At 38.8% G+C, this 26,480-nt stretch overlaps 1 long non-coding RNA gene across 4 annotated transcripts; it reads right to left on the bottom strand.

Annotated features, from left to right (window-relative positions):
* Nucleotides 1-2,898: 2,898 nt before the first annotated feature.
* Nucleotides 2,899-25,540, bottom strand: LOC122064780. 4 transcript variants are annotated; one of them, XR_006135821.1, is made up of 3 exons: nucleotides 16,782-25,537; nucleotides 3,908-4,263; nucleotides 2,899-3,841 (listed from the first exon to the last, which is right to left on the bottom strand). It is a non-coding gene; the product is annotated as an uncharacterized LOC122064780 (long non-coding RNA). The 4 variants fall into 4 exon arrangements; XR_006135822.1 differs by lacking the exons at nucleotides 2,899-3,841; nucleotides 3,908-4,263 and adding an exon at nucleotides 15,133-16,582 and having other exon boundaries at nucleotides 16,782-16,852; nucleotides 17,437-25,539; XR_006135820.1 differs by lacking the exons at nucleotides 2,899-3,841; nucleotides 3,908-4,263 and adding exons at nucleotides 15,133-16,239; nucleotides 16,447-16,582 and having other exon boundaries at nucleotides 16,782-24,704.
* Between the last annotated feature and the right edge of the window lie 940 nt (nucleotides 25,541-26,480).

A 26,480-nucleotide genomic window follows, 5' to 3' on the forward strand; every position in this document is an offset into this window, starting at 1 on the left:
TTAAAATGCACCTTTGGGGTGTCTGCAAGAAATTTCTTAGGTTTCTTAGTGCATCAAAAAGGAATAGAGATGGACAAGAACAAGACACGTGCCATAATGGAGGTTAGACCACCTTGTAACAAAAAAGAGTTACAAAAATTCCTCAGTCAAGTCAATTTCCTTAGACGCTTCAACTCAAATTCAGCAGGAAGGATGAAGGCCTTTTCCCCTTGGTTGAAACTTAGGGATGAGCAAGAATTCAAGTGGAAAGAAAGCCACCAAGCCGCATTTGAAGAAGTCAGGAGATACTTGACCAATCCCCCAGGGTTGATGCCTCCACGAAAGGGGATTCCACTAAAATTGTATAAATCGACCGCTCTAAAATCCGTAGCTGGTTTGTTGGCACAAGACAATGAGCTTGGTCACGAGCAAGCTGTGTACTACCTAAGCCGGACTCTCAATGATGTCGAAATAAGATATATTGTAATGCCCTGGCCCCATTACCTTGCACAATATTATCCTATTTGGCCCATGGGCCTCAAGACTTTAAAATGCATTGTGCCATGTTAAAGAGGCTAGAGGTCATTAGCTAGCCCAGTAATCTCCCCCCTAGGCGATGTAGGATTAAAGTTTGCACATTCTCACCGATCTCCCAAACCACCTGGTACTTACCGTATTCTTAGTGGGGACACCTCACCAATCTCCCAAGCGGGTCTGGTATTTGTCTTATTCTTGGGTGTCACAACTTCCCCCCTTGCGGCACAATGTCCCCGCTGTAGCCCCACACCCTATCAGGGTCTGCTCTGATATCATTTGTAACGCCACGGCCCCATTAACCTTGCACAATATTGTTATCTTTAGCCCATAGACCTCAAGGCTTTAAAACGCATTCTAAAGCCTTGAGGCCCATGGGCCAAAGAGGGCAATATTGTGCAAGGTTAATGGGGCCGGGGCGTTACATATACAACCATTAAAAAACTATGCTTATCATTATATTTCTCATGCACCAAATTACGACTACTTAATACTGGTGACCGTGGACATTTTATGCCAAACAAATATAATTAAGCACATGCTTAACAAACCAATAGTGTATGGGAGAATTGGAAAATGGGATATGGCCCTAACCAAGTTCGCTTTACAATACGTGCCCCACAAGGCCGTAAAGTGGCAAGCATTAGCATATTTTTTAGTTCACCACCTACCGTTAAAAATATCGCAAGAAAATGTGATCAGTTTATCCCCTTGGAAGATGTGTTTTGACTAGTCAAAGATGGAACGGTCAGCTGGAGCAGGGGTGGTAATCATCTCCCCATATGGTGTGGAGACACATCTGACATTTCAGTTATGTTTCACTTGCTCCAATAACCAGCAGAATACGAGGCCTTATTAATTGGTCTAGAGATCCTTTTAGAGATGAATGTGCCAATAGTTGAGATAATTGGAGACTCCCAATTAGTGATCAAGTAGATAGCTGAGGAGTATCGATGTGAAAGTGAGTCCTTGATTAGATATTTGACAAAGGCTCAGAATTTGATCAAGAAATTCCAAGATGCATCCCTCAAATACATTCCAAGGAAAGAAAACCCTATAGCTAACAGTCTAGCCCAGGCTGCTTTGGGTGCAAAGCTAGGGGAAGGTCAGTGTGAAAAAATAAAAACTCTTTGAAGGGAGCTTTTTTCATCAATTGCTGGACATACAACAGTTGAAGTGAATAGTTTGGAGGAGTTAAAGCCTAATTGGAGGACACAACTACTCCAGTTTTTGTAAAATCCTAACAGCAAAACTGACCGAAAGACCAAACACCAAGCCCTAGGATATGTAGCTTTAGGAGGTCAATTGTATAGGAAAGTCGAAGACGAGCTATTTCTATAATGTGTGGGAGTAAACGAGTCCTTGCAAATCATGGCCGAAATCTATGAAGGGATCTGTGGAGCACATTAGGCTGGTCCAAAAATGTGGTGGTTGATCAGACGACATGGCTATCATTGGCCAACCATTGTGAACTATTGTTTAAAATATACAAAAGGGTGTCAAGCATGTCAAAGGCATGGGCCGATTCAACGAACTCTAGTGGTTATTTAACACCCTATTGTTAGACTGTTGCCCTTTAGAGGATGGGCTATGGACATCATTGGACAAATTTATCCTCCTTCCAGTAAGGGGCACAGTTTCATATTGGTTTCAACAGACTACTTTACTAAGTGGGTCGAAGCCGTCCACTCAAGGAAGTGAACTAAGCAGATATGATCAAATTTTTTAAGCAAATCATTCATAGGTTTGGCATTCCCGAGACCATAACCTGTGATAACGGGAGCGTATTTACAGGAGACCTAATGCTAGAGTTCACTAGGGAATATGGAATCACCATCATCCATTCAACTCCATATTACACCTAAGGCAACGGTCAGGCTGAGGCAAGTAATAAGGTCCTAAAATCAAATTTGGCTAAGGTCATTACTGATAATCCTTTTGCCTGGGCTGAATTTTTATCCGAAATCGTCTGGGTTTATCAAACTACCAAACGGTCTGTTACAGGAACTACACCTTTCTCTTTAACATACGGTCATGATGCAATCTTACCTATTACTGTGAAATCATTATGAGTAGCACAACAACATAGCTTGACTCCATTCGAATACAGCGAAGCTATGTTGACCAAATTAGAGGACCTGACTGAAGAGCGGGTCAAGGCCTTAAATTATATGCAGGACCAGAAAAGGATGGTGGCCAAAGCATATGATAAACAAGTAAGGCCTAAAGAATTCAGAAAGGGTCAATTGGTGTGGAAAACTGAATTGGAGCTTAGACTAACATATATGGTAAATGGTCTCCTACATGGGAAGGACCATTCAAAATATAACAAGCGCTCAAGGGAGGAGTGCATAGGTTGCAAGACCTCAATGGGCAGATCCAACTGAGACTGATCAATGGGAAATACTTGAAAAAGTATTCCCCAGTTATGTGGGAACCCGCTCAGTAGAAAGTAACACCCCATCTTACAATCTGCTATGTCATTACTATACCTAGCCCTGGAAGAATAATGAACATAAAAGCAAAAGAGTAGTCACTGCATTACCTATCAAATGACCCTACCCAGAGAGGTCATACAAAAAAAAAAAAAAAAAAAAAAAAACATTTCTCTTAGATTGTCATTGGCTCATTGGCTCGTAGGTCCAAAATGCTCAGAAATGATGGACCAACCCTCCTTGAGTTTCTCATCTACCTTTGATAGAGTTTGACCAGCTTCAAGAAACTCTTTCTCCCAGTTCTCAACTTGAGGAGCTTTGGATTGCAAATCTTCATTCAGCGAGTTTACTTCTTCATAAAGGGCTTCAAACTCCTTAGCATTGGATTCCATGAGTTGCCTAGCCTTCTCTTTTTTTGCCGAAGACGGTTGATTTCTTCATCCAAAGCTAATATCACTTCCCAAGAAGCCTCGGCCGATGTCGTAAGATTCACTAGTTTGGTCCTTCCACCTTCTACTTCTTGAGAAGTAGCCCTATACTCAACAAGGAGGGGGCCTAATGGAATTTATGACGTCAACGGCTCTAGGGACAACACTATTAAGAAGTTAGCTTAGGTCCTTAAGATATCTTGCAAAGTCATCCTGCTAGACCGAAAGAATGGGAATTGCTAGAAGTTCATCAGCCACACGCTCCATGTCGGTCATGTGAGAACGCTTCCAAATTTCTTTCGCGGATAGATGAGCCAAGGATTGAAATAGAGATCTCACTTGATCAACGGTAGAAGGGGTACGAGAAGATTCGCCTGAAGCCATCACATAGGGAAAAGGTTTTGAGGACCTCAAAGTCTTTAAGCGGGAAAGCATGCCGCTAAAATCTGGAAGAAGTGGGATGACCTGCAAAAAGAATGGTTATTAGGCTTACCACTTATTACAAAAAGGGCTCCTCGTATAAAAATTTACCCCTTCAGACTTTGGGGAGCTGAGGATGTCGGAACAGCGACCATGGGAGTGACCGGAGGAGTGGTAGCCCAATAATGAAATTGACCGACATCTCTTTGCCCACTAGGGGCCTTAGAAGCCACAGAAGAATGCTGCAAAGGCAAGGTAGTTCCCTTTTCCAACTTTGTGGAGTCAGAAAAAGGTGCTTCTAATCGAGACCATTTTGAAGATGGAGAAGCCGACTTAGTTGGAGTTGCAACTATGCGTTTCCCTTTTCTCAATCTCATTAAGGGGGCTTGTTCATCAGAATTCTTCAACAGCCTGGACTACATCAGCTGTGTCTGAAGAACCTTGGGCAACGCTTGAAGGCGAAACAACTAAAAGGAAGAAAAGAAACAAAAGGAGATGTTATGGTTGAAATTCGAAAGGAAGACAAATACCAAGGCTAGGATGACTCTCGATCATGAACATACGGTCATTTGCACTAAACCTTTCGTGATCACTAGTCAATGAAAAGCATACTTTTTATGAGTGTTCCCTACACAAGCAACATCAGTGGAACACTCAAAAGAAAAGAGTAGTCCCATTAAACCCTCGGTTACATTGGTCACACTCTAAGAGACGGCCACAAAGTAAATAGCCTGAGTTGTACTGAGTAAGGACTCTCATGCATTCTATGACAAAATATTTCGAAAGACTACCTTTTGCTGAATGGAGATGACGTTTCTGTTTACTTCTGCACATTAGAAGAAGAGGAAGCATCGGAGCCGTCACTATGAGAAGAAGTGGAAGAGGCATGATCAGAAAGAACTGCATCCAATTCTTTAGCATAGTATGACTGCCACCAAATTCGAAAATGATCGGTCACAGAAGGGGTTGGCTCAAAGTGGAAAGGAATAAACTCAGAAAGAATGAGAGCCTTGAATTTCGTAATCCTTTGGATCGCCTCCTCATCAAAAACCTTAGGATGGTCAAGCTTTTGGTAAGACTATGAGTAATAACAAGGGTAAAGGGCTGATTGAACCAATCCAAATTGACGTGCAACAAAATGAGGATTATAACATTTGGCGCCACACATATTATTCTTAGGGCCCGTTTGATAATGGCTCATTTAAGCTGTTTTAGTGGTTTTCTGTTTCAAAAAATAGAGAAACGGGAACAAAAGCGTTTGGTAAACCCGTTTCATTTCACCTATTTCTTGGAATAGAAATTGAAATTTATTTTGATTTATGGTTCAAGAACCGGTTTTGACAAAATGACTTTAACACGTTTTGCCGTTTCTGGAAACAATTTTCACTCAAAAAACCACCCACCCCTGATAAAAAATTGAGCTTCCTATTTCAAAAGAGGAACCATCAGAAGAGGCGATCCCTGTACACCTCCTCCCACCTCCGACTGCATCCACAAACCAACGATTCCATCCTTATTTGTAGAGATTCGTAGTGATTGCACTCTCGTGAAGGCAGAGGATGATCTGTCTTCTCAAGTTGCAGAGATTCTTCGTACATTCGTGCTCCCTTGAAGATGTACCGCTGCAAGAGGAAAGGCAGATCCAGAGCTTTAAAATAGGACTTTGGAAGCAACATATACCTCCAATTGTTCAAGATCATTGCATTGTGGGACTGGATTTTCTTGGGAAGCATTTCAGCCATAGGGTGGCCCAGGTATGTTATGGTTTGGTTAAATCCTCCCTACCCTGATAACCTTAGAATGACAGCAGTTTTGGCTCTCTACTGGGGTTCCGAAGTCCCTCCCTGAGTTAGGGTTTACAAATATAATCTTCCAATAGAGGTAGATGGTAGTTCATCTCTCTCTCTCTAACACAATTCCTTACCCATTTACAGTTTGAGGAATCAATTTCGCCAGTCTCTTCTACCTTCGATTGTTCAACTCAACTTCGTTGTGCGACTGGATTTAGTGGGAAGCATTTCAAGATCGTTGGATACCCTACGTTTCTCAAGGTATGTTAAATCCTCTAGTACTAGAGTGATCTGCTATCACTGGTTTTTGGAAACTCATTAGGCCTTTGTTTGCTTTAAAGATTCAAGTATGTCTCTGTTTTCATAAGCTCTCTTCCTACTTCTGTCATTCTTCTAACCATTTTCTCTGAGAACATGCAGTAAAAATTTGAGAGTATATAGACAATATTCAGTTGATATGTGTGAAGAAATTTTAGAGATTTGATGTTTATATTCATATAATGGATATGAAGGATTTCAGAGTTTAGGTTGTTATATTCAGTCAATTATTGGATATAAGCTTTATATTCAGTCACCCAACTATTGTCCATTACTCTTTTCTCTTTTTTCTTCATCCCATAATTTCAAAGATTATATAAAAACCACATCATTGAATAGGTAGAGTAAAATCTACCAGAGTAGCCACCACCTAGATATCCTAGCACCATTAACTCTCTGGGTTTTAGCTATTATATACAAGAAAACAAAGAGGAACCCATCAGATTATTAAATTTTGATGGAAGAGGTTGCTCACTTACTCATTAAATTTCAAACCTGAAAAATACCATCTTTCTTTACTTCACTGTGTTTCTCATAAATATAAAAGCAGCTTTTAATGCTAAAACCAAAGAGCCCACTCCACAGTATTCCACATGATAGAAAAATAAGGTAGAGGAAGACTATTTCATTTCCTTTCCACTTATCATTTTATCTCTTCCAAATTTTAAAAGTCTCTATCTTGTCATCAACAAAGTGCAACAAAGGGAAGACTTGACTCTGTTCTGGACTCTTTCAAGTTTGATCAGATCTGATCTGATTTGATCATCAAAGCTGGAGGAGATTGGGGTGGTGAGGATGTCAAAAAATCTTTTTTGCTTCTTCTAAAATTTTTTATCCTTCCTCTGTGTTGGTTGGTTCGCTTATTATATATCTACCTTCAAATTAAAAATAGGCTTGTGTCTTTTGTGTCACTAGTAGGGAAAGAATAAGGCATTTTCATAATAGCTTTTATTTTATATTTTAAATTTGACAATAAGAATGTTTATAATGATTACAATTATTACAAGCCAACAATAGAAGGTACATAGCTAGCTAGCTGTGAAGTTGTTGTTTCCCAATATTTACCTTATGGTGGACCTGTCAATGGATCATCGGATCATGTTCTGAATTTTGAATATATCCACTTCAAATCTTAATCTCATTAAGGAGCTGGTTGGATTCAGACACTAAGGGTTGCTAATGATTACTGATAATTGTTGAAAGAGGATTAAATTTTTTTATGCTATTTCAATTGCCTACAGGTCTGATTTGGAAATAGATTTTGAGGTGTTAATCTAACAAAGTTCATATTATGTCCTTGTTATGGTTCTTTCTTATGCTTAGTGAAAACTGTTTGCCACAATTACAGCCATGGTTTCATTCATAATTTTCATGTTTGAAATATTTTTGTGGAAGCTGTGTTTTATTTGTTGCCAATATCTATTATTTTCTAGTGATTAAATGTTAATGAAATGTGAGGTACTCCTCAATTATGACCAAGATTCATAAGATGTGAAGCCTTTACTGTCATATTTATGCATTGGTGCCCTATGTCATTATTTCAAACCTTCTATAAGTTTGATCCTGTAAATTCTACTTATTATCTCCAGCTCTACCTCCCAGTACCTCAAAGTAATCTTTGACATCAGTGCTTTGCTTTAAAAAAAAAGTCAGTTAATTTTTAACCTCCTACACTGTTTAAGGATTGCATGTTTTATTTCTTGATATATGATTCTTCTTGCTATCATATGTATTGTATTGAGCTTAATCAATTGTCAATATCCTCACCCTATATTGTTTGATGACTTGATCCGGTTCTAATTTTTGACATACACTTCCTTCTCAATACAATGAATATGATGAAAATTAACATTTGTTATGCTAGTTAGTCATTCATTTCCTTTTCTTTCCTTTTTTTTTTTTTTTTTTCTTTCTACTGTTTGTTTTTTGTTTCATATGCCTTGTTTTGTTGATATTGGTATTTTTATAGGTCTGGTTTTCTTTTTCTTCTTTTTTTAACTTCCCTTTTGAAAGTATTTAAACCAGTGTTTTAGTGTTTAAATGTGAACATAATGCATTGGATATTTCTGCACATCCATTTTTTTTTTCTCAAACACAACTTCTATTTATGTCATTGATAGTAGTTAAATTGTTGCAAGTAGGATTCTTTCTGTTCCTTAAGTTTTTTTTTCGGATAAGCACAATTTATGTGAATGCAACTAATTTACATATTTGCAATATTTGCTAAAATAATTGTGCATGTTCAGCATTATGAGATCTCCAAGAACCCCTACCCCCAAAAGCAGTATTATTATCTGGAATGAGGCAAAGCTATGAGCATTCATCAACCATATGGTTGAGAATGTAAGGAAAGGTCAAAAGACCAACTCCACCTTCACAAAGGTAAGATGGAAAAATATTGCGAAAGGATTAGAATCCGAATTCAATCGAGCAACTACGTAAAAAAATGAACAAGTTATGTAGGCAGTACAACATCTTTAGGCATTTGTTAGAAACAACGGGATTCAGATGGGATGCAAATGCTAGGACTGCTACAGCTGAAGATTCTGTGTGGGAATTTGCCATTGAGGTATGAATATTTTATTTGGTTTAAAGATGTATGAAAATGTACTACTGACATTCATCGTGTTGATTACTTATATAAAACTTTTTGGATTACAAGAAAACAAAGAGTGGGCTAAATATAGAAGAGATGGTCTACCAAGGTAGCCAGAGTTGTTAGAGATATTCTTCGACTCCAATGCTCATGGGGATAGAGGGTTATCATAGACTACATCTGTTACTCCTAGATCCACTAATGATGATTTTCAAGAGACTGAACCTAATGAAAGTGGAGGTTATAGTGGCTCACCCAAAAAATCAGCTCCTCCTAAGTGGCAACTTGACAAGACTCCTACAGATCGTAGGAGGAAGAGCCAGACACGTCCAGTCATGAATTCCGCTCAGGACTTCAGAGAGTTTGTGAGGTGGAAGATGGAGAAGGGAAACTACTAGACCACTTCAGCCGTTGTCTGACCTCATAATCCAATGTACGACGGGCCACATTGTATAATGAGTTGTCAGAAGCTCCTTGACACTTTAGAAGATCTTTCATCGGATTTGTATGTGTTGGCTCAGCGTAAGATACATAGTGATTTTGGTTGGCGCTTATCATTCGTGGAAGTTAGGCCTAATAGGAGGTTGTGAATGATCTGGCACTTAAAGGATATCCCATGAACTGGTTGAGTTGGTGATTGCATGGTCTTTTCGGAATTATGTTGGACTTCTTTTTTTTTTTTTCTGGGACTGTTATATGACTCTTTTGTACTGACATACGTTTATTATGTTGACCTGGATGTTGACACTTGACTTATGTTGCATGTGTTTTATGGTTTTATGATGGATTAATATATGCTTTTTGTTAACTTTTTAATATAGGATGTTACATATAATAGCAAATTGACCGGTAATGGTTATGGTTTATATTTATGATGATTTACAGGATTGTTTGATGATATCTTGTAACTACTTATTATAGGATAATATGTATACTTTTCCATATATACAGGAAAGGTAATGATTGTGACTTATTAGGATTTTAGTATTGGAGGATGGTGTCTTTTAAATCATTAGTACATGATGGTAGGTATCTCAGCATATAGATTGCAATGTAGAAGGTTGTGATTTATGATGCTTTCATGATGAGTGCATGCTTTTTACGCCAAGGTTTGAAAATATGGTTATGTGATATGAACTAGTAAGATAATGTTTGTGGACCTTCTTAGGTAGGTTTATGGATGTGGTTTTTGGGATTTCCTTTATTTTTTTTTTCAAGTAATGCTAGTCATATTACATATAGCCTAGTTAAGCTTGTGGCATACTGAATGTGGTCATAATTACGAGGATGTCAAATGATCCTGATACCAACATCACAGGGTCATCTAGTGATGATGACGACATGGTTATATTATATCAATTCCAAAATCTACTAGGTGCATATAGAATGAGAGAACCTCTGAATGATAGTAGTCACACATGAGCTATAATGGTAGCTGAGATTTTTGCAGAACATGTAGACATGTGCTACCGAGAGTTTAGAGTTAAAATACATGTCTTCCTCAATATACTAGGTAGAATGGTACATAAAGGTTGGTTAGAAGACACCCGTTACATTCGAGTAGATGAGTAGCTTGCAATGTTTCTCATGATAGTAGGTTAAGGTATGAGTAATAGACAAACACAACGGAGATTTCAGAGGTCGGCACAAATGATTAGTGTTGTCTTCCACACGGTCTTACAAGCTATGCTTCATCTATTGCATGAGACAATTAGGCCACTGAATTTCCAAGTGGTGCCTCCAGAGATTTCCAATAATCTAAAGTTCTATCCATATTTCAAAATAACTTACTATCTGGATTGAACAAATTTATTCATAGTTTTTCCTAAAATTTTGATGCACTTTACACAATTAATTTGACAAACATATATGGACTGAAAACTAGGATTGCATTGGAGCTATTGATGGCACCCATATCAGTGCCATCGTAGTTAGGTCGGAGGAAACAAGGTATCGAAATCGGAAGGTTATGATCACATAGAACGTTATGTGTGCATGTTCATTCGACATGCGATTCAGGTTAGTGTATGCAGGTTGGGAAGGTAGTACCCACGATGCCAGGGTTTTTGAAGAAACAAGAACGAATATCTTTTGAATTTATGTTTCTCATTTTGTATATGTACGATATGGAGTACATATCTAATCCCATACATGTTTCTATACTAATACAAGGCAAGTATTATGCGGTTGACATGGGATACGCAAATCAACTAGGGTATTTGGTGCCATTCCGGCGATAAAGTTATCACTTACAAGATTATGGTGAGGGTAGACCTAGGGCTAGAATAGCAAAGGAATTGTTCAATCACAAACACTTGTCACTATAGAATGTTATTGAAAGAACATTCGGTGTTTTGAAAAATAGATTCCAAATTTTAAGGAGTATGAAGGCATACGATATAGAAGATCAGACAAAAATCATAGTCGCTTGTTGTGGGCTCCACAATTACATCAAGGAGCAGGAAATTCAAGATCAGTTATTTAATGAGCTTGGAAGTGAACAACCTATTGAGGACCCTATGAATCTTGATCCTGTGGTGTACCATGCTTCAACTTCTGATACGACCTAGAGACGCTCAGCGAGAGAAATGTCCTTAATACGACTAAATATAGCTAATCAATTGGTTAGATTGAGGAGAATGGCTACGATTCCATTAGGTGGATCGCAAATTTTATCGATGATAGTCGGGATGTGTTATACATTTGTCAAAGTTTTGAGTAATGTAACATGCAGGTTATTGTGGTTTCATACTTGATAATGTTGTTGTTTCCACAGTATTATTTATATTGGATGGGTGTTGTGCTATCACATGTGTTGTTGAATGTGATTTTAGAGGCCTTTACTAATACTATTTTTTTCAGTTGACATGATACTTTGATTTGACAAATAGAATTTGTGCTCTATAGATGTCTTCAAGTGACACCGTACTAGCTAGATGTGAATACTGTAATGGTTTGTACGATAAATTCACAACAAAATAAGGGCCTAATAGAGGTAGAGCGTATTTCAAATGTCCGAAGCATAATGAATTTTTTATGTGGGTAGATGAATTCCGATTATGTGAATGTAGCGAAGGACAGTGTAAGGTACACGTCGCGAAGACCTCAGCGAACTTTAATAGTCGATCCTGATGTTGTCCTAAATCTACTAGCGTATAACTATTTTTCATATTTTAAACTACCTACTGTATATGTTATGCGAATTATTGTTGTAATTCAATTCAAATTAATTACAAGCCCAAGATCGAGGGTGCATGTTTTTTCGATGGATTTCTAGTGACTGCAGTTCATCAACTGCATGTTCATCCGAATGTGGAACAACCAATTAGACGGTTGAAGGCCACTCTTCTCCATCATCACCATCCTTTGAATTTGTGAGGGGGTACTTGGAAAGAGCAATCAAAGTTGAAGAGGAGAGGTATAGAGTATTGAAAAATGAGATGGATGTTTTTGAGGAAAAGAGTAGGATATATATTGATATCCTAGATGTAGTTAAGAAGATGGACATAAACAAAGGTGGTAGTTAGACAATCATGCCCAACTGCTAAAATTGATGTTAGACATTTGCCATATTTCGAATAGTTGCACTGCATAATATCTTGTTGGGTTACGAGTTTCTTTCAAAATTAACATATTTGGGTTAACCATGATTAAAATAAACAACAACTCATGCAAGAAATGTTTCCAGAAACAATATTTATCAAACACCATTTCCTAGAGGAAACGTTTCCAGAAACGAGGTTTATCAAACACCTTCGAATCCATTTCTGTTCCCAAAAATGGTAATTTCTATTTCTGCTGTTTCTTGAAATAGAAATGGCAGAACCGTTATCAAACAGTGCTTTAGAGTGTTCAAGAGTAATCCCAAAATGAAGATCACGACATGTCAAGTAGTGAGCCCATAAGTCAGACATAGTCAATGGTTCACAGATGGCAATAACCAACCACTTAGGCATGTTCTCAAGGAATGGAAGGGCGTAAAGGCATCATAAGGATGAGTAAGAGGAAGATCTACGAAAAATTTAAAGTAATGGCTACGACAAGGAGGCGGCATTGGCATATACTCAAAAGAGTAGCCCATAACAGGAGCAGTATTTCGGACTTGGCGAGGATAGACTTCAGGAAAGTAGGCCCTGAGCCACATTTGAACTACCCAAAAAGGACCACCACCATAAGTAAAGTTCTTTCCGAGAAGTATATTACATCCTCGATACAAATGAGAAAGGACTAAGGAAGCCAAGTCCACAGGCTGACCATCGGCCAGAGCATTGGTCAACTTCAAGAAGACTTTAGAGATTTTCTCTGCTCTTGAGCAATTCATAGAATGACACAGCCATGTGAATAAGAACACCATATACTCTTGTCCAGACATAGGACCAACCCGCTTCCTATAAGTCGTCATATAGTGAGTGTAGGTACAATGTTTGGAAAAATCCAAACCACAATCAGCAAGAGAACCCCCAATGGCTCCATTGAATTCTCAACCCAGGGGACTAAGACCCAATAGAGCCCCTATATCTAAAAGAGTAGGACTGAGCATACCACAAGGGAAGTGGAAAGCATTTGTAGAGTGTGACCAAAAACACATAGCAATTTGAAGAAGAGCACTGTTGGGAGGGATGAAACACTTGGTCAATTGAATAGCATAAAAGATTCTTAATGAATTTCATCAGATTTAACGACGGTCATCCGCTCAACCTAGTCACTCTAGCCATCCAGATGACGAGGCCAAAAGCGATGCCAAGCCTTAGGCATAACCTCGGTTTCGACAGGGTCATTCTTATGGAAAAGGAGTGTCTCTTTTCTATGGCGAGTAAATTTTTTCACCCTAAGAGATGGAGAAAAATCAAAGGATGGAGAAGATGAATAGTAACCACTATTCAGCTTTTAAAAGGAGATAAACCCATAAAATCTTGTTGAAACCGCACTGGCCAAGGGTGGCAACAAAATATAAGCAGAAAAAGAGGCTGATTGACGCTCGTACGGAAGGGTAATTATCGCTTAGAATTCAAAAGTTTTTAAAAGGGGGAGAGATCAAGCGTCCAAGAATTCAACCTAGAGGAGATTATACCTAAATATGTGGAGTAGTTGAAAAGAGCATGAAGAAAGCAAAAAGATGGCTACCTAGCTCCAAGTCCTTAGAACCAAATATTGGGGAGGCCGTTGGAGACCGTGGATCAACATAATCCATACATACGTTTGGCCAGAGAGTTGCATCATAAGATGGATTATGAGGGGCAATTGTTGGTGTCAAAATTTCAAAAACACGCACTTGATGATGTGGCAGGGGCAATATTGGATATGAAAGGAGAATGTGGGCTGACCGTATTGGTCCATCACCCACATATAATGTAATGCTAGTACATCGAGGCAGTTAAGGCATGCCTATGGCAATGGACACTAATGAGACAGATGTCAATGACACATTGGAGGTATAACATCATGGGAGAAGTGGCAGAGTGGCGTGAGTAATGGGGCAGTTAACTCTCGAAGTACATAAGGAGAGAAAACCGGCCAAGTTAAGGACAATCAACAAATAAAAAACACAACTCAACTACAATGCAACTCTTTTCATCTTATCCCTTTTCTTTCCAGTTTTTAGAATTAAAGATGGAGTAGAACTCTTCTGTTCACTTCTTTTGAATTTCCAATCCACAGAGTCTATCCATTAGGCTCTAATGATTTGTATTCAAAACCCCTTTTGAGGGATATAACACGATTTATTCTTTCATCCTTCGGAGGTTTTGATCTTTAAAAGTCCCTGAGCTATCAGGGCAAGAGGAGAGCCCAAGTCGCTTGAGCGAAGTCAGGTTCAATATTGAATCCGGTCATGAAGGATTATGGCACGTCCACGGACTCACCAATATGGTCAACTGACCATTGCATAGGAAAAGATTTCATGCCAACAGTTTCATACATAGATATGTAGAGATTGTGATTAAATGTAATACACATAAGACTATATATACACAATAACAGAAAGAAAAGTAGGAAAATGAAACTGAAAAAAAAAAAAAAAGAAGTACCTACTCTCTTAGTGCTTCCAAGAGAAAGTAGACCAATCAGATGTGCTTAGTAGTTCTGGATTGCATTGACACTCACCAACACTGTTTAGGGGTCTCAAAGAATTTGATATACTCAATGCCTTCATGGGAGAGAAGAAACGAAAGGAGAACCTCACTAAAGTTTCTCCCAGTCCTTTCGGACTCTTAGCTTTCATTCATTTTTTACTGTGGGGTAATTTTGAGGACTTTTGACAAAGCTTCCGCAGGGGTGGGCTACTTAGGTGGGGAAAGACCCTACTTTCATTGCTTGAAAAGGGTCTTCCACACTTTCTCTCACTTCCCTTCTATTTCTCTCTATCTCTCTTCTTCTTCTTCTTCTTCTTTGCCAAAAACCAGCAGCATAGGCCCCCTCCCCAAGCTTCATAAAATGGATTGGGCACTCTCTATTTGGTCCTGATTTTCTTTTGCATGAGCTGCCCATACACCACACGGATTAGCGTATGATCTGAAATTAAGTTCCTCATATAGGAATGTTGATTGTTCTTTTTCTAGCCGCCCCGAGATATGGTGTTACCATGAACATTGCTCAAAGAGGATAAAAAGAAGGTAATAATCTGAAGTTTAATATTCTGGAAAATAGTCATGCCTTCATTCACGATAATTGAGCTTAAATACAACTCCAATTCCAATGGGAAGAAATCCCCAATCTCTACAAAGTAGCAAATCCCTATAAACTAGCAATTACAATGTCTTTCGTATTCATACTAACCACAAGACTAGGACTCTTGCTAAAAACTACCCACCATGAGATATAATCCTAAGATGGCATGGCTCAATTCCTATAACGAAAAAAACACATCACTCCCCTCCCCTTAAACTATCCTTGTTCAAAAGGTCGATTCCAGGAAATTTTTTTTCTATCCATTTCTTATGTTCCCAAGTAGCATCATCCTCTGAAGCGCCCTGCCATTGAACCAATGCATCAACGTCTGCAACATTGTCATGTTTAACCAACCTTCTACCTAAAATAACTTTAGGATAAAGTTGAATAGTGCCATATTCATTTAAAGGAGGCGAGGTTGAACTTGGCTGAACTGAATCTCCTAATTCTTTTTCAACTGAGACACATTAAAGACTGGGTGAATCTTGCAGCCAACAGGTAAGTCCAGCTTATAGGCAACTGATCCTATTCTTCGGATAACCTTGTATAGGCCATTAGCTAGCCGCCAGCTTCATGAATCTTCATACAATCATGGACATTTGACGATAAGGCTGCGATTTGGGATATACCAAGTCTCCCACTTCAAAAGACCTCTCCGACCTATGCGTGTTTGTGAAATTTTTCATTCTCTCCTAAGCTGATCGTAGATTCTCCTTAAGCAACTAGAGATTTGTGTCTTTGTCCCTCAATTCTTTCTAACCATATTGGACTTTGCTGGACCCAGGAATGTAAGATAACAATGAAGGTGTCCACTCCATAGAGAGCTTCATAAGGAGTCATCTTAATAGCAGAGTGGTGACTTGTATTATACCACCATTCTGCTAGTGGAAGCCAATTCACCCAACTCCTCGACTTAGATCCTGCAAAGCATCTCAAATAATTTTATGGGCATCGATTCAACACTTCAGTTTGACCATCTAATTGAGGATGATAGGCTGAACTCATGCTCAATTGGCTTCCCTTCAACTTGAAAAACTCCTTCCAAAAGGCACTTGTAAAAAATGGATCCTTATCTGAAACAATAGAATTTGGCATACCATGTAGCTTGAAAATATTATCAAAGAAGACCTTCGCTATTGACTGAGTCGCATATAAATTTGAAAAAGAAATAAAATGCCCATATTTAGAAAGGTGATCAACTACAACCATAATCCTATATTTTACAGGAGAAATAGGCAAACCTTCAACAAAATCCAATAAAATAAAGGAGGGAGGCCCACCTACAAAAATCCAGTAGCATAGGCCCCTTCTATCACACCCTGCCACTAACTAGCCAAGGTATGCAGCACTAGACACTCACATCCAGTCAACCTAATCCTCCAAGATCACAGAAGCAGTACCTTAAATTCACAAATGCTGCCAAGATCACATTATAAAATCAGAGTATGCTAATAAATCATACAAATATCACTGGTGATTTACTAAAGTGATAAATTACAACACACAAAATTCATTTGTTAACAACCCACAAGTTTAATATTTACCTCTTACATATAACATCAATATATGCATCAAAAGAAATTACTGAATAACAGTAGTGAAATCAATCAACAACCTGGTGTCTCGTAGACACAAGCCTCACAACCGCCGCTGAAATCCAATCTTGCCTCAGCACTGGTTCCACATCTAAAGATAGTAATCAAAGAGGGGTGAGCTTCACAAGCCCAGTGAGGGGTGAGTATGCAAGTACATACAACAACATGAAACCAACACTCTCTCAGTCAAATCACAGATGCAGAGCCGCATGATCCATTTTAATTATAAATATCCATTCTAATTGCTAAGTCTAAGTATGTATGGGTATAAGTGCTATAAGCAGCATAGGTGACACCCCCTTCCCTGTACGTCGGGCCTCAAAGATGCAAGCTCACTGCAAGCAGGAGTTAGCTAGTCCCAGAAAGAACCTCGGTCCCCCAGCCAACTCCTAAACCCCTGATAGCCATGGTCCCGGAATCCCACCCTGTCATTGGACCCCCATGCTGTCCGACAGTCATGCGCACAGTACGTCATACTATATTGTGCCCTCTAAGGATACAGTACATCATACCCGAGCATAACAGTCCTCCACGATCCACCACCAAGTGGGATTATCCAATAACTTACCCCTATTGGCAAGGGATTATAGTACTAGAATGTGATCCTAACCATATGCATCTACATGCATCCATAACATCCAATCACACATCCGTGATCACAACTGTAATACTAACCTTTGAGCCCACGGTACCGAAAAGAACCTTAGCCACACCATGTTTCAGATCGACAATATTACAATCATCATCATACAGCTATCATGCTATACATCCACAAAACCTCGAATCATATCATATCACAGTCGGTAAAATCATGCAACATGTGAAATTTATATATTTTTATATAAAATAAATCCATAACATAGAATTCATCACATTTCACATGAGCATGCATAAATGAAAATATCAAAATACTCTGTAAAAGAATCAAACACCCACTCACCTAATACCCGAATCTAATGCATTTTCGTTGAATTCCCCTCCACATGTATCCTCGCCGGGTAAATTAGGTTCCTATGTGAATTATGTACCATCATATTAAATATTTATAAGTCCTAACACAACTTAGTGTAGGTTCTATTCTAAACATAACAACCCTCAACAACCCACATACTAACCTAAATTAAAGTCTCGGAAAAGCCCCTCGAACTACCCCTGCCCTTAGGGTTAATTTGGGTAAAAAGATAAGGGACATAACCCACCAGGGGTAGGGTACTAACCAGCCAAATCAGGGGCTGATTGGGTTTAAAACACCCCAACTAGTGGGAGACAAATGGCTGCTTGCCCACCAGCTGGGAGACAATTTGCAGAAATTTCGCACTTTTAGAGGCTATTCTGCCAGTTTCCCTGGCTTGGGCTGCTCATGGCCGATGGGTATTGACCATGGCAACATGGGGAAGGTGTTATAGGGTCTTTAATGTCATTTTACAGCCCCTAAAGCCATCAGTTATAGAAATCAAAATTCCATTCCGATACACTTCCTAATTTCTTCCAAATTTGCATGCCTAATCCATATAATTTAAATATTAGAAATTTTCCTAATTTAAATATCAAAAATTTAATTGGAGCTGAATTTACTTGAATATAGTAGCATAAGTCTGGTCTTAGCTCCAACTAAATTCCCACAATAAAATCATTTAGTCATTCATAATCCAAGAATGAAAATTATATTAATTTAGCCCCAATTTGATTACCTTCATATCCACATCACCCAATCGGGACATTCCCATCCATTTTATCACTCATATGGGGCTGAGGAATTACAAGATACATCGCAATACCATTCTTCAGTTCCAATTGAGCTCAGGTGGGACAATTCATCAGTTGCAGCGGACAATTGAGCAATTTCTTCCCAATTCACCTTGTAAAATACAGCAGCAGTATGTCTAAGCTACAAACATTAAAATCAGTTGCATGCATACCACCATTTCAACTCCAATTTCATAAAATTTTACTTGCATGGCAAAAGCCCTAACATGTAGGGTTCCCAGAGATGGGTCAGAGTCAAATTGGGTCCCTAAACCCACTCTGAAACCAAGGATGCAGTTGCAGGGAATTAAAACCGAATTTAAGAACTCAATTCCATCTCACAATTACACATGCAACCATAAACCTAACATACTACAGCCATTATAGAATCGTTTCTTACCTTAAATTTACAGGTACTGCAGGAATTATATATCAATTTATTCTCTATAACAGAAATCAGCTAAGTTCCCTTGCGTGAAGTCCAAATTTCCCAATTCTGGGTGGCTGTATGCTTGGGAACCAAGGTGAATACCCTTCCTAATTCAAGTCTAGGTACTGTAAATAAATTAAAGGATGAATTTTTACCTCAGATGTGTACAACAGCTATAAATAAACTAGGAACAATAGCTTCTATGGTTCAGCAGAAATCATCCCAGACTACAGTTTATTGCTCAGCATCAGATGGACAAAAGTTGTATCCAGCCCCACTTGCATGCATCTCTCTCTGTTTTACAGCTACAGGGAACCATAGGGCAGCAGGAGGATTCGGACAGCAGCTCCTTCTCCCTTCCTCTTCTTCTCCTCTTCTCTTCTCCTTCTTCTTCTTCTTCTTCCTCTTATTCTTCTTCTTCTCTTGTTGTTGTTCCACCGAATTGGGCAGCAAGAAAATGAGGAGAACACCACCGCCCTATCCCTTATATTGAAAGCCAAAATAGGCCTTAGGGTCTGTTTGGCTAAATTGCTTAATTTCTAAAATTAATTTTGAAAACTACTTTTGAAAAAATAAAACTATTTAAACTTTAATTCCCTTTAATGGACCACACCAAATACTAACCTTAAACATGGGTTACACTCGGCAAGTAGACCCCTACGCATGGGGTAGACATAATGAGTTGGCCTATAGAGAGGTGGGCCCCACATAAAAAAAACTTTTTTTTTACATTCAGTTCATAGCAGAGTAGCCTACTTCATATTATGAGCTATGCCATACCCTTGGACTCAATTACCTCAAATTTCAAGGTGTTACAATTTCCCCCTCCTTACAAAAATTTATTCCTCAAAATTTGTGGAGTTGCTCATCTTCGAGGATCAGTCCCATTCACTTTACTACCACTCTTATCCACTGAGTTGCAATATCACATTTCCATTCAGTGTTGCTAACATGGCCATATGTGACTTGTTGTATTGGCTGATCTCAATAACACATTAACACATCCATTGGCCATACTGGTCTTTTATCCATTTATGTTCTTAATCCCTCGAGAACTTCAAAATCAACATGCCTCTCTACTTCTCACTTTCCATTATCAACCATGTTATATCTTCGTACATGTACATATTATTTCCATCTCGCCCATGTATCTTTACCAGGGTACTCAGGTCTGATCTCTTTGTACATAATTACAAAGTCCTAGAACTTCACACTAGTTCTGTATTAGTTGATCCACCATTTCACCCTCTTCATTCCATGAGAACCATACTTGCAGATTCCATCTCCATATCATTTCTCCCAAATCAAACTATTAATCATATTTATAGTATAACCCCTTTTGTTTTATTTTTATTTTAAAGCTTCCATCAAATACCCAAGATAATATCCCATCTTTTACTTGGCTTCACAATTTGTCGGGGATTCCTACTTTATTTCATTATACATATACACATACTTAGTGTATTATTTATTTCTCTTATGAAATCAAACTTCCATACCCTCATTCACACTGCTTGACCTTTCACTACATTCAAGCATACTAAATATTTCCGATATTCTTCGAATATTCCATTATCCACAGTTCACTCTAATTTAAAATTTAAAACTTCACAATTCCAGTTATCATGCTTTAACTTTCATATGCTTTCTTCACATATTCAGACATATATTAAATGATCATATAATCCAGATCCTTAATGGTCAACAATGTTTCCTCACATTCTTACCTAATAATAATATTTTTTTCCTTACCCTTAAATCACCCATACAACTCAATCTCAGGTCTCCTCACTTTAATCCGTTATCATTCTCACTATTCCACATTCCTGATACTGACCTTGTTCTGATCCAGTAGCAATGTTGGATCTATTTTGTGGCACAATATTTAGGTATCAGCTTTTCGTTACCATTCTCTCTTCTTTATAGGGGAGAACACTCGTACTACTTCATTTGCCTTTTTGGTACTTATGACTGAGGTCGCCTTGACTACCACTTCTGATCAATGGTAATTGTAGATGAACTCATCTTGCCCTTTCACGACTCAAGGATAGTTAGTAAAACAAAGGGTTGTGTCTAGAATCATTGTATTTTATTACTTGGGCAGTGTCAATTGGAATAAATATATTTTAATACTGACACCGCTCTATCCTTATTTCTATAAATTCTACACTCATGGTGTAGCCTTCAAGTTTAGGACATTACGAAGTCCAGGCTTGCTTCACAACCCTTGCTTAGCATATTCTTCACCTTAGATACTGACATCACCACATTTTCAGACTTCTTCACCTTACTTTCTAGGGTAGTAAGTTTGCACATCGCACACAAGCTCTGTAGGCGAGTAGCCATTCCATGTCCAGCATAGCCATCGATCTCCTTCAAATCGAACTTGCTCAATTGAGTTATCAAGTTCCGTCCAAGTATGTGGATGGAACATAGTAACTCGTATCCCCACTAGTAGGATACTGACTATAATCTTGTGTGCCAGACTCTTTAACTTATGCAGTTTAGCAACAGGCAATAATAATACAACAAAGGGGTGCATCAAATTCCAATAATGCACAGGATAGCGTTAAATAGATGGGATACATCAGATGTTCAGCAATAATATGAAAATTTCATCCATATCCACTACCTTTGACTTCCTCAGTTGTATTCTTGTTCTCTTTCACTGTCATTTGCTAATGCTCCTTCTTGCATTTTGATACCTTGTTGCATATGAACTGGTTGACCAGCTGCTGATGTTGAGGGATTCATATCGTCTTCTGACATTGCCTAAGAGAAATACATGACCAAATGCCCAAGCTGGTTACACACAAAGTACTGCTTTTGCTGCGGACATGATCTAGCCATATGGCCAAATTGATTACACCAGAAACGCTGAGGTGAACCCATTGCTAAGGTACCACTACTGCTGGCTGAGGGTGTTGTGATACTTGGCCAACTTCTAGTCTGGTGAATTGGGGTGTAGTCGGAGTAGTGTAGTGTACTTCAACTGCTCTAGTGAAACCTCTCCCACCGAATGATGTGTTTATTCTCCTTACTGCTTAAGCTTTAGAATTTTTTCTCTGTTTGTCTTCTATAGACTTGGCTGTTTAAACCACCTTTGCATAGGTCTGCAACTAGTGTGCCACTAATAATGCACTAATCCTTGGCCTTAGACCATTTTCTAACTTCTTGGCCTTGGCTCTGTCTGATTTCAAATGCTCTAGATCAAAATAGTACAACTCTTCAAACTTCTGCTTATATTCAAGAACAGATTTTGGCCCTTGAGTTAGAGCCATGAACTCTACCTCCTTTTTGTCCCTCATACTCTTTGGGAAGTAGTTCATATAGAAAGCCTCAACAAATTGATTCTAAGTAGGATTAGGACGAGTAGCTGTCAATATGGGCTTTGTGGCTTTCCACCATGCATAGGCTTCATCTTGCAACTGGTAGCTGGCACAAATTATTTTCTGTTCATCAGTGTAACCCAGCATCATAAATGCCTTTTTCACACATTCAACCCATTTAGCTAGTGCTAATGGTTCTTGAGCCACACTGCTAAAGTAAGGAGGCCTGTGGTTTTGGAATTTCTCCATCCACATTGGTGCAACTAATTATGTGTTTGGTGTTTGCTACCCAGGGGGTGTCAATAGTACTGGTACTACTTGAGATGACTGACTAGTGGCTGGTTGTGCAATAACTAAAACTCCTGGTGCAATAGGTGGTGTAGGAGCAAGAGCAGATGGTGTAGACTGCGAACTAGGGGGGTTGTACCATAGGTGTCTCCCTAGCATGGATAGTTGTGGCTATCTCAGTCATCATGTCCTTATGCCGTTGTTTGACTTCTCTTTACTGTTGTTAAAGGTTTTGTTGGATGCCTTGTGTCACATCACTGACCATGGCAACCACATCTCGAGTCATCATCACAGGTGGTGTAGGAGGTGGCACAGGTGATGTAACTGTTACCTCATCTTCACCCTCATGTTCAGATTCATGTGGAGGGTTAGGATTTGCCCTAGGAGTGCGACTATGCCTCTATAGTTGTGGGTCATCTTAGGGATAGGCACGCTTCGATATTTGGAAATTTTTTTATGAAATGAACAGACCAATTAATTCCCAAATGATTTATACATACCATATGACTACACAATTATACAACTCATACACAGTGGTAATAGAAAAATAATGGTAGAAGAGATTCATCTGCTTAATCCACTGGCAGATGACACCAATCGACACCAATTTAATTCCCAAATCCTAACTTGTAATATAGTTATACTTATTTAATTTCAGTTATTCTTATCTTGTTACATTTTATTTGTCCAACTATATATAAAAGTTATGCACTTTAAATTATTGTCAGTGGATGACTTTTGCACCAAGGCTAGTCTCCTATGGTGTGTATTAAAATTTGTCCACTTATCTTGAAGATTTTAAATTTAATCCTAATCATCACTAGTATATCTTAAGATCTTGTGCATTTGTGAATTAAGGTAGAGCTTCATGCTCTAATATCATTTTGTCACACCTTGCCACTAACTAGCCAAGGTATGTAGCACTAGACACCCACATCTAGTCAATCTAATTCTCCAGGATCATAGAAGCAGTACCTTAATTTCACAAATGCTGTCAAGATCACATTCTAAAATCAGAGTACGCTAATAAATCATACAAATATCACTGGTGATTTACTAAAGTGATAAATTACAACATACAAATTTCATTGGTTAACAACCCACAAGTTTAATATTTACCTCTTACATATGATATCAATATATACATCAAAAGAAATTACTAAATAACAGTAGTGAAATCAATTAGCAACCTAGTGTCTCATAGACACAAGTCTCACAACCGCCGCTGAAATCCAATCTTGCCTCAGCATCGGTTCCACCATCTAAAAACACTATTAACGAAGAGTGAGCTTCACAAGCTCAGTGAGAGGTGAGTATGCAAGCACACACAACAACATGAAACCAACACACTTTCTCAGTCAAATCACAGATGCACAACCACATGATCCATTTTAATTATAAATATCTATTCTAATTACTAAGTCTCAGTATGTATGGGTATAAGTACTATGAGCAGTATAGGTGGCATCCCCTTCCCAGTATGTCAGGCCTCAGAGATGCAAGCTAGCTACAAGTAGGAGTCAGCCAGTCCCGAAAAGAACCTTGGTCCCCCAGCCAACCCCTAAATAGTAACCCCTAACAGTCATGGTCCCAGAATCCCACACCGTCATCAAGCCCCCATGCTGTTCGACAGTCATGTGCACAATACGTCGTACCATACTGTGCCCTCTAAGGATACAATACATCGTACTCGAGCGTAGTAGTCCTCCGCGATCTACCACTGAGTGGGATTAGTCAATACCTTATCCCCTATTGACAAGGGGTTATAGTACTGGGATGTGATCCTATCCATATGCATCTACATGCATCCATAACATCCATATCATCCATGATATCCAATCACAAATCCGTGATCACAACTGTAATACTGACCTCTAAGTCCATGGTACTGGAAAGAACCTTAGCCACACTGTGCCTTAGATCGACAATATTACCACCATCATCACACAGCTATCATGTTACACATCCACAAAACCTCGAATCACATCACATCACAGTCGATAAAATCATGGAACATGTGAAATTTATATATTTTTATATAAAATAAATCCATAACACAACATTCATCACATTTCACATAAGCATGCATAAATGAAAATATCAAAATACTCCGTAAAAGAAATCAAACACTAGGGGTGTCAATCAATCCAGCCGGGCCGGTCTCGATCGGTCCTAACTGGGCCTGACGGTGTGAAATCCTTGCACCATGAACGCCCGTTTACTTAAATGGGCCTAGATTTGGGGGGCATGGTAGGGTTTATAATCGGGCCGGTAGGTATCGGGCTTTAATTGGGCTACCTTCAACGGGCCTTATACGGGCCTTAAACGAGCTATGGACCTATTTAATTCTAGACGGGCTCTAAGCGTGCCTACCCTAAAATCATTTTTTAAATGGATTAAACTATTGGCTTTTAAACTACTAGAGGATAACATTCACAATTCCGGAACCAAGGGAATCATGTCTTTAAAATGTAATCTAAGTTGCAAGAATTACACTCTTTTTAACAATTGAGTGTCCCATTTAGAATATGGATATTTTAGTCCTATATATTCTTCACTCATATTTTGTAGTATTAGTGGTAAAATAGGTATTTAGGCATTTTTTAAGGGGGTTGGGCCGGTCAGGCTAAATGAGTCAGTTTTAACGGGCTTCTTAAGTGAGTCAGGTCGATCGAGCGCTCGACGGGCTAGTGGCCTGCATCGTGAATGCTTGTTTAATAAACGAGCCGGGCTAAAGCCTGACACGTTTATTAAACGGGTTGGGCAGAAGCCCGACACGTTTATTAAACGGGTTGGGCAGAAGCCCGACACGTTTATTAAATGGGCCGGTTCAGGTCGGGCCTTAAGTGAGTCAGGATCAGTCGGGCCTACTGGTGAGGGCTCAGGATTGGCACCCCTATCAAACACTCACTCACCTGATACCAGAATCTGATGCATTTTCATTGAAATTCCGTCCATGTGTATCCTTTCCTGGTAAATTAGGTTCCTATGTGAATTGTGTACCACCATATTAAATATTTATAAGTTCTAACACAACTTAGTGTAGGTTCTATGCCGAACCTAACAACACTCAACAACCCACATATTAACATAAATTAAAGTCTCGAAAAAACCCCTCTAACTACCCCTGCCCTTAGGGTTAATTTGGGTAAAAAGATAAGGGGCATAACCCACAAGGGGTAGGGTACTAACCAGCCAAATCAAGGGCTGATTGGGCTTAAAACATCCCAACTGGTGGGAGACAACCGGCTGGCTGCTTGCCCAACAGGTGGGAGATAATTTGCAGAAATTTTTGCACTCCCAGAGGCTATTCTATCAGTTTCCTTGCCTTGGGCTGCTCATGGCCGATGGGTATTGACCATGGCAACATGGAGAAGGTGTTATACAATCTTTAATGTCATTTTACAGCCCCTGAAACCATCAATTACAGAAATCAAAATTCCATTTTGATACACTTCCTAATTTCTTCCAAATTTGCATGCCTAATCCATATAATTTAGATATCAGAAATTTTCCATTTCTAATACTAATTTAATTGGAGCTGAATTTACTTGAATACAGTAGCATAAGTCTGGTCTTAGCTCCAACTAAATTCCCACAATAAAATCGTTTAGTCATTCATAATCCAAGAATGAAAATTATATTAATTTAGCCCCAATTTGAATACCTTCATATCCACATCACCCAATTGGGACATTCCCATCCATTTTATCACTCATATGGGGCTGAGGAATTACAAAATACATGGCAATACCATTCTTCAGTTCCAATTGAGCTCAGGTGGGACAATTCATCGTCGCAGAGAACAATTGGGCAATTTCTTCCCAATTCACCTAGTAAAATACAACAACAGTATGTCTAAGCTGCTAACATTAAAAGCAGTTGCACGCATACCACCATTTCAACTCCAATTTCATAAAATTTTA

Source organism: Macadamia integrifolia, unplaced genomic scaffold (genome assembly GCF_013358625.1).
Source record: "Macadamia integrifolia cultivar HAES 741 unplaced genomic scaffold, SCU_Mint_v3 scaffold1760, whole genome shotgun sequence".
Taxonomy (NCBI): domain Eukaryota; kingdom Viridiplantae; phylum Streptophyta; class Magnoliopsida; order Proteales; family Proteaceae; genus Macadamia; species Macadamia integrifolia.